This window comes from Moschus berezovskii, chromosome 1 (genome assembly GCF_049115385.1).
Source record: "Moschus berezovskii isolate FMDL1 chromosome 1, NW_MosBer_1.0, whole genome shotgun sequence".
Classification (NCBI taxonomy): Eukaryota; Metazoa; Chordata; class Mammalia; order Artiodactyla; family Moschidae; genus Moschus; species Moschus berezovskii.
The window spans coordinates 108997796-109008248 of NC_142460.1; positions in this window are offsets into that span (position 1 = coordinate 108997796).

Sequence of the window (10453 nt, forward strand, 5' to 3'; positions counted from 1 at the left end):
TGATTCATGGGGTCGCAAAGAGATGGACACGACTGAGCGACTGAACTGAACTGAATTGAATAGATACAATACTGTGTTAATAGACTTGTTCCTCTACATTTTCATTTTCCTTAACTTTCTCCAGCTCTATGAATTTAGATAAAATGGCTACCTATTATGATCTTGGAAGTGCTCTTCTTATGTGGGAGTGTTTCTGTGTAGATTGTGTTTACCCAGTGCCTTTGGTGGAAGGACTGGGTTTGATATGTTCATTAGTCAACATCTTTCCTCAAGGTGTGCTGAACACAATCACTTCAATTGGGGGTATGGCTTGTGATAGAGGAGCTGGAGTCTGTTCCAAGGTTGAGGCAGAACTTCCTCTCTGTTCAGTGGTCCTCACCACCCTGTTAAGGGCAGGGTCTGCTCCCAGGTTGCTTGATCAGAAGCCCTGAGAGTTTGGCTTAAGCTGATTTGTTCCCTTTAAGTGTGTGTCTTTTTCCTCTCCCCACACTGGGGACTTTGCCCCAATAAAGGAGATACTGAAGCTTGTGGAGCTTGTGATCTTAGAGAGTTACATGGACTGCCTGTGTAGATATTTGTGGCTCTTCTCAGATGCAGCCCATGGTTGTGTCTTTCCTCCTATTTTATTGATTATAAACAATTATAATATTGTTACTAGATATCAACTTCCTTATGGGCAGGGTTTTTTAAAATTTGGTGACATTAATATTAGTTGTCACCATGGTAATAATAATGAGGTTGGTAACTACCATTCATTAAGTCTCCACTATAAGCTTGGTATTTCATGTATATCACTTAGATTATATACCAATTCTATGAAGCAGGCAGGTATTATTGCTACTTTAGAGATAAGAATCTTAAGGCTTAAATAATTATCCTAGTTCACACAATAAGTGGTAGGGCAAAGATTTAAACTCAAATACAACCTAGAAGCTCATGTCTTTAACCATTAAACTAATTCCTACATTCTGTCTTAGGTTGGTATGGTACATGGTAGACAGTTAATGTTAGAGTTTCAGCTTTAGCATCAGTCCCTCCAATGAACATCCAGGATTGATCTCCTTTAGAATGGACTGGTTGGATCTCCTTGCAGTATAAGGGACTCTCAAGAGTCTTCTCCAACACCACAGTTCAAAAGCATCGATTCTTCGGCGATCAGCTTTCTTCACAGTCCAACTCTCACATCCATACATGACCACAGGAAAAACCATAGCCTTGACTAGACGGACCTTGGTTGGCAAAGTAATGTCTCTGCTTTTTAATATACTATCAAGGTTGGTCATAACTTTCCTTCCAAGGAGCAAGCGTCTTTTAATTTCATGGCTGCAATCAGCACCTGCAGTGATTTTGGAGCCCAAAAAAATAAAGTCTGACACTGTTTCCACTGTTTTTCCATCTATTTCCCATGAAGTGATGGGACCAGATGCCATGATCTTTGTTTTCTGAATGTTGAGCTTCAAGCCAACCTTTTCACTCTCCTCTTTCACTTTCATCAAGAGGCCTTTGAGTTCCTCTTCACTTTCTGCCATAAGGGTGGTGTCATCTGCATATCTGAGGTTATTGATATTTCTCCCAGCAATCTTGATTCCAGCTTGTGCTTCTTCCAGCCCAGCGTTCCTCATGATGTACTCTGCATATAAGTTAAATAAGCAAGGTGACAATATACAACCTTGACGTACTCCTTTTCCTATTTGGAACCAGTCGGTTGTTCCATGTCCAGTTCTGACTGTTGCTTCCTGACCTGCATACAGGTTTCTCAAGAGGCAGGTCAGGTGGTCTGGGATTCCCATCTCTTTCAGAATGTTCCACAGTTTATTGTGATCCACACAGTCAAAGGCTTTGGCATAGTCAATGAAGCAGAAATAGATGTTTTTCTGGAACTCTCTTGCTTTCTCCATGATCCAGCGGATGTTGGCAATTTGATCTCTGGTGCCTCTGCCTTTTCTAAAACCTGCTTGAACATCTGGGAGTTCACGGTTTACATACTGCTGAAGCCTGGCTTGGAGAATTTTGCGCATGACTTTACTAGCGTGTGAGATGAGTGCAATTGTGTGTTCATTGGAGGGACTGATGCTAAAGCTGAAACTCCAATACTTTGGCCACCTCATGCGACGAGTTGACTCACTGGAAAAGACTCTGATGCTGGGAAAGGTTGGGGGCGGGAGGAGAAGGGGACGACGGAGAATGAGATGGCTGGATGGCATCACTGACTCTGTGGACATGAGTTTGAGTGTACTCCGGGAGTTGGTGATGGACAGGGAGGCCTGTTGTGCTGTGATTCATGGGGTCGCGGAGAGTCGGACACGACTGAGCGACTGAACTGAACTGAACTGAACTGAACTGAAATACGTAAAAGAACTTGAGCAATACATGTGAACAAAGTTTTGTATGTCCCAGAGGACTTACTTTAATGATTGAAAATAAATGGAAATGGAAATGATATATAATTGACATCATATATATGAATAAAAAGATGATTGTAAATTTAAAAATCTAAACCTAAATTAAATATGTAGTAAAGGAGCTGCTTTTCATATACTTGAAAAACTAAGGCTAAGAAGAAAGAAAAAAGAAATGTGAAGGCATACTTTCATGTAAATAAGAGAGGAGAAGTAAAACGATTTGTATGTGGTGGGGACTGTGCAATTCATCATCGATTGTCTCAGGAATTATTACTCAGTGTTAGAGCAATTATGCCTAATTTGACCCTTACAAAAATGTTATTTCTAGCACTTTGAACTTTCATATGTTCTAAGCATAAACTTTAAAAAACTGAAGTTATGTGAGATTATGTTTAATCTCCCTATATTATTCAAGATATGCTAACTGCTGTAACAAAATACCTCTAATCTCAGTGGTATAAAAAACAAAAGTTAATTCTTGCTCATCTTAAAATATATAGGCATGGGGGGAGAAGAACTCTGATATATGCAGTCATTCTGGGATGTAGCCTTATTCCATTTAGTGTAATTACTATCCCCATGGCTTCAGTAACCTCCACTGGCTCCTCCACATGCAATCAATAGTTTAAGAAAAAAAGAGTGAAGATATTTACTTGAGGTTTTACTGTCCATATATGGAAGTGCATCATTCTTTCTTCTCATATTCCATCAGACAAACTCAATCCCATGATCCATCTAACTATAGGAGAGCTCTGATAGTAGCTTAATAATGTGCTAAAGAGTGAGAACAAATATCAGGGCCCAATCACTCAGTCACTTGCATACTCCCTAACTATATTGTTAGCTCCTAAGAGACATAAATATCACTTTTTAATTATTTGTATGCTCTATAATCCCTAAGAGTTTCTGGAATATAGTAGACTCTCAACTAATTGTTGAATAACTGCCTGAACTCTCTAGCTCACTTCTTAGCTTTAGGGCCATTTAAAGATCTTCAAAGGCCCTAATCCCACTTATTTTAGAAGCCTAAATCTGTATGATATCAAACTATCAGCATATATCACATGCCATATTAATATACTTTTTTACCAGTAAGATTTAAAAAACACTATAAATTCTAGATTTTTGAATTATTTGACTACTGTAAAATGGCAAAATTGATCAAAAACAGAATTGGTTACATTGAAGAAGAAAAGGGGATAAAGGCTTGATACAAAAAATAAAATGCATTGTTAATAAATTCAAGAAAAAGGGTATAGGATTAAAACATCTCTTAACAACACATGACATAAGGAGAAGGAAACTAAAATCTGTAGCATTCTTACCATCACAAGAAGATTAAATCAAGAACACTGTTGAATTTTGACTAAATGGAGGAGGCAGTATCATAACTAAGAGTAAGCTACAAGAGTCCATCTAGTCAAAGCCATGGTTTACCCAGTAGTCATGTGTGGAGGTAAGAGTTGGACTATGAAGAAAGCAGAGCGCCCCAGAATTGGTGCTTTTGAACTGTGGTGTTGGAGAAGACTCTTGAGAGTGCCTTGGACTGCAAGGAGATCAAGCCAGTCAATCCTCAAGGAAATCAGTCCTGAATATTCATTGGAAGGACTGATGCTGAAGCTGAAACTCCAATACTTTGGCTACCTGATGCAAAGAATTGGCTCATTGGAAAAGACCTTGATGCTGGGAAAGATTGAAGGCAGGAGAACGGGACAACAGAGGATGAGACGGTTGGATGACATCACTGACTTGATGGACATGAGTTTGAGGAAGCTCCAAGAGTCACTGAGAGACAGGGAAGCCTGGCATGCTGCAGTACATGGGGTTGCAGAGTCAGACATGACTGAGCAACTGAACTGAACTGAATTGAACACAGTCACCCCTTCTGGCTACCTTGGTAATTAAAACATATATTATTATAATATTACTATAGTGAAAAATGCCTCCAGGAAAATAATAAAACTAATAATTAAAAGTGGAACCACATGTGACCCCTCCCCCCAATCTGGAAGAAAGATCTTTGACTTTTGGAAGGGGTTAAGAATAATTTGGGATATTGGGTTAAATTGGGGCCTGCTGGCTTGGAAACTTCTTGGCTACAAAGGACATTGTATTCTCTACTGACTTTAGTTCAGTTCAGTTCAGTCGCTCAGTCGTGTCCAACTCTTTGCGATCCCATGAATCACAGCATGCCAGGCCTCCCTGTCCATCACCAACTCCCGGAGTTCAGTTAAACTCATGTCCATAGAGTTGGTGATACCACCCAGCCATCTCATTCTCTGTCATCCCCTCTCCTGCCGTCCCCAATCCCTCCCAGCATCAGAGACTTTTCCAGTGAGTCAACTCGTCGCATGATGTGGCCAAAGTATTGGAGTTTCAGCTTTAGCATCAGTCCTTCCAATGAACACCCAGGATTGATCTCCTTTAGAATGGACTGGTTGGATCTCCTTGCAGTCCAAGGGACTCTCAAGAGTCTTTCTCCAGCACCACAGTTCAAAAGCATCAATTCCTCAGCTATCAGCTTTCTTCACAGTCCAACTCTCACATCCATACATGACCACGGGAAAAACCATAGCCTTGACTAGACAGACCTTGGTTGGCAAAGTAATGTCTCTGCTTTTTAATATGCTATCTAGGTTGGTCATAACTTTCCTTTCAAGGAGTATGCGTCTTTTAATTTCATGGCTGCAATCAGCATCTGCAGTGATTTTGGAGCCCAAAAAATAAAGTCTAACACTGTTTCCACTGTTTTTCCATCTATTTCCCATGAAGTGATGGGACCAGATGCCATGATCTTTGTTTTCTGAATGTAGAGCTTCAAGCCAACCTTTCATTCTCCTCTCTCACTTTCATCAAGAGGCTTTTGAGTTCCTCCTCACTTTCTGCCATAAGGGTGGTATCATCTGCATATCTGAGGTTACTGATATTTCTCCTGGCAACCTTGATTCCAGCTTGTGCTTCCTCTAGGCCAGCGTTCCTCATGATGTACTCTGCATATAAGTTAAATAAGCAGGGTGACAATATACAACCTTGACATACTCCTTTTCCTATTTGGAACCAGTCTGTCGTTCCATGTCCAGTTCTAACTGTTGCTTCCTGACCTGCATACAGGTTTCTCAAGAGGCAGGTCAGGAGGTCTGGTATTCCCATCTCTTTCAGAATTTTCCACAGTTGTTTGTGATTCACACAGTCAAAGGCTTTGGCATAGTCAATGAAGCAGAAATAGATGTTTTTCTGGAACTCTTTTGCTTTCTCCATGATCCAGCGGATGTTGGAAATTTGATCTCTGGTGCCTCTGCCTTTTCTAAAACCTGCTTGAACATCTGGAAGTTCACGGTTCACATATTGCTGAAGCCTGGCTTGGAGAATTTTGAGCATGACTTTACTAGCATGTGAGATGAGTGCAATTGTGCAGTAGTTTGGGCATTCTTTGGCATTCCCTTTCTTTGGGATTGGAATGAAGACTGACCTTTTCCAGTCCTGTGGCCACTGCTGAGTTTTCCAAATTGTTGGCATATTGAGTGCAGCACTTTCACAGCATCATCTTTCAGGATTTGAAATAGCTCAACTGGAATTCCATCACCTCCACTAGCTTTGTTCGTAGTGATGCTTTCTAAGGCCCACTTGACTTCACATTCCAAGATATCTGGCTCTAGGTGAGTGATCACGCCATCGTGATTATCTTGGTCGTGAAGATATTTTCTGTACAGTTCTTCTGTGTATTCTTGCCCCCTCTTCTTAATATCTTCTGCTTCTGTTAGGTCCATACCATTTCTGTCCTTTATCGAGCCCATCTTTGCATGAAATGTTCCCTTCGTATCTGTAATTTTCTTGAAAAGATCTCTTGTTTTTCCTATTCTGTTGTTTTCCTCCATTTCTTTGCATTGATCGCTGAGGAAGGCTTTCTTATCTCTCCTTGTCATTCTTTGGAACTCTGCATTCAGATTATATCTTTCCTTTTCTCCTTTGCTTTTCACTACACTTCTTTTCACAGCTATTTGTAAGGCCTCCTAAGATAACCATTTTGCTTTTTTGCATTTCTTTTCCATGGGGATGGTCTTGGTCCCTGTCTCCTGTACAGTGTCACGAACCTCCGACTTAGCAGTGCATAAATGAAATGTTCATCTTCCATGTTACCTCATCTGTTTTAACTGATACAATCAGAAACCCTATACAGGGTGGTAGAAGACAGAATTTTAAGTAATTCATTTAACTGAAATCAGTTTTGATTTCTTCACAGTAATTATATGTACTAGGGAATTATTAATGAAGTGAAAAAGTTTAATAATTACTTTCAAATATAAAGACAATGTTTGTGAATTCTAAGAATGAAGTTGACATGCTATAATTTATTTAAATATTTAATTATTTAGATTTTACTCCTTTTTATATTTTGAGGTGAATGCATACATACATATTTCATGTCTCCAGTGTTTGTGTAAGCCCTTGAAAAGCTCAGAGATCCTGGGCTCTATGCCCATATTGTGTAACAGAACAAATGGTTATGTTTGGTACTTGCCAATTGAGTTTGCACTGAACCGTGGTATATGGAGAGAAACACATTCTTTCTCCTGTGTCAATTCACAGATGGAAACCAAGGGCATTTATTCAGAGGGTTTTCTTTTGATAGATAAGTTTAAATTTTATAAATGATAAATATAAATACACATATATATAAGTAATGGGCTTCCCAGATAGCTCAGTTGATAAAGAATCTGCCTGCAATGTAGGAAACCCTGGTTCGATTCCTGTTTCAGGAAGATCTACTGGAGAAGGGACAGGGTACTCACTCCAGTATTCTTGGGCTTCCCTTGTGGCTTAGCTGGCAAAGAACCCACCTGCAATGTGGGAGACCTGGGTTTGATCCCTGAGTTGGGAAGATTCCCTGAAGAAGGGAAAGGCTACCCACTCCAGTATCCTGGTCTGAAGAATTCAATGGACTGTATATTTAGTGGGATCGCAGGAGTCTGACATGACTGAGCTACTTTCACTTCACTTCATATAAAAATAAAAATAAAAAGATAAATAGATAAAGTTCTACTAGGTGCCAGACCCGGTGCTAGTTCTTACTCTTTTTAGTAGGCCTTACCTTTGAAGACTTTACATTTAGCAGCCAGATACTAATTTGGCCTGAATCAAGTTTTTATATATATTATAAATGTAAAAATTATAATTTTCTAAGTCCATTGTTCCCTCTGGTAGTCTATATAGTTCAGTTCAGTCGCTCAGTCGTGTCCGACTCTCCGCGACCCCATGAATCACAGCACGCCAGGCCTCCCTGTCCATCACCAACTCCCGGAGTACACTCAAACTCATGTCCACAGAGTCGGTGATGCCATCCAGCCATCTCATTCTCCGTCGTCCCCTTCTCCTCCTGCCCCCAACCTTTCCCAGCATCAGAGTCTTTTCCAGTGAGTCAACTCGTCGCATGAGGTGGCCAAAGTATTGCAGTTTCAGCTTTAGCATCAGTCCCTCCAATGAACATCCAGGATTGATCTCCTTCAGAATGGACTGGTTGGATCTCCTTAGAGTATAAGGGACTCTCAAGAGTCTTCTCCAACACCACAGTTCAAAAGCATCGATTCTTCGGTGATCAGCCTTCTTCACAGTCCAACTCTCACATCCATACATTACCACAGGAAAAACCATTGCCTTGACTAGACAGACCTTGGTTGGCAAAGTAATGTCTCTTCTTTTTAATATACTATCAAGGTTGGTCATAACTTTCCTTCCAAGAAGCAAGCGTCTTTTAATTTCATGGCTGCAATCAGCATCTGCAGTGATTTTGGAGCCCAAAAAAACAAAGTCTGACACTGTTTCCACTGTTTTTCCATCTATTTCCCATGAAGTGATGGGACCAGATGCCATGATCTTTGTTTTCTGAATGTTGAGCTTCAAGCCAACCTTTTCACTCTCCTCTTTCACTTTCATCAAGAGGCTTTTGAGTTCCTTTTCACTTTCTGCCATAAGGGTAGTGTCATCTGCATATCTGAGGTTATTGATATTTCTCCCAGCAATCTTGATTCCAGCTTGTGCTTCTTCCAGCCCAGCGTTCCTCATGATGTACTCTGCATATAAGTTAAATAAGCAAGGTGACAATATACAACCTTGACGTACACCTTTTCCTATTTGGAACCAGTCTGTTGTTCCATGTCCAGTTCTAACAGTTGCTTCCTGACCTGCATACCGGTTTCTCAAGAGGCAGATCAGGTGGTCTGGGATTCCCATCTCTTTCAGAATGTTCCACAGTTTATTGTGATCCACACAGTCAAAGGCTTTGGCATAGTCAATGAAGCAGAAATAGATGTTTTTCTGGAACTCTCTTGCTTTCTCCATGATCCAGCGGATGTTGGCAATTTGATCTCTGGTGCCTCTGCCTTTTCTAAAACCTGCTTGAACATCTGGGAGTTCACGGTTTACATACTGCTGAAGCCTGGCTTGGAGAATTTTGAGCATGACTTTACTAGCGTGTGAGATGAGTGCAATTGTGTGGTAGTTTGAGCATTCTTTGGCATTGCCTTTCTTTGGGATTGGAATGAAGACTGACCTCTTCCAGTCCTGTGGCCACTGCTGAGTTTTCCAAATCTGCTGGCATATTGAGTGCAGCACTTTCACAGCATCATCTTTCAAGACTTGAAATAGCTCAACTGGAATTCCATCACCTCCACTAGCTTTGTTCGTAGTGATGCTTTCTAAGGCCCACTTGACCTCACATTCCAAGATGTCTGGCTCTAGGTCAGTGATCACATTATCGTGACTATCTTGGTCGTGAAGATCTTTTTTGTACAGTTCTTCTGTGTATTCCTGCCACCTCTTCTTAATATCTTCTGCTTCTGTTAGGTCCATACCATTTCTGTCCTTTATCGAACCCATCTTTGCATGAAATGTTCCCTTGGAATCTCTAATTTTCTTGAAGAGGTCTCTTGTTTTTCCTATTCTGTTGTTTTCCTCCATTTCTTTGCATTGATCACTGAGGAAGGCTTTCTTATCTCTCCTTGCTATTCTTTGTAACTCTGCATTCAGATGCTTATATCTTTCCTTTTCTCCTTTGCTTTTCGCCTCGCTTCTTTTCACAGCTATTTGTAAGGCCTCCTCAGACAGCCATTTCGCTCTTCTGCATTTCTTTTCCATGGGGATGGTCTTGGTCCCTGTCTCCTGTACAATGTCACGAACCTCCGTCCAGAGTTCATCAGGCACTCTATCAATCAGATCTAGTCCCTTAAATCTATTTCTCACTTCCACTGTATAATCATAAGGGATTTGATTGAGGTCATATCTGAATGGTCTAGTGGTTTTCCCTACTTTCTTCAATTTAAGTCTGAACTTCCCAATAAGGAGTTCATGATCTGAGCCACAGTCAGCTCCTGGTCTTGTTTTCGCTAACTGCATACAGCTTCTCCATCTTTGGTTGCAAAGAATATAATCAATCTGATTTCGGTGTTGACCATCTGGTGATGTCCATGTGTAGAGTCTTCTCTTGTGTAAGACTCCACTTTTTCTTCTCTTCTAGCTATCTACCATCTATCTATCACCAATATAGAATCATGCATTCTTATTTTATTCAATTGATTATTATTTTCAGTTTGTGTTAAATTGCTGCCAGTGGGCCTCCTTAACAGTGGTTCCTGGTCCCTTTATCATATCCCCATATTTTTTAGTACTTCCTTCTTTTCCAAGAGCTCTAGGTTCTTTTATTGTGGAAAGCTATTTAGAAATGGAGATTTGTATGCTAGTGTGCTCCCTGCTAATAGATTTTATTCCTTCCTTGGAGCAAAAAAAGCTAAAAAATACACTCTCCACAACACATAAACATGCACACAAAACCACATATTTACTCTAACACCTCCTGTTCCAGTCCAAATTCTGAATGATTCTTTCTTTACTATCCTTATTCCATTTGCACCTCCCCTCTGCAGTGAGAACCCTGGTTCCTAACATCAACATGTTCACTTACTTTCTCTGTTCTACAGTACACACACAAAAAGTTTCAGAATTGCTATACTGTTATAAAAAACAAATCTACTAAAAAAGAGTTCAATCTTTGTTTCAAT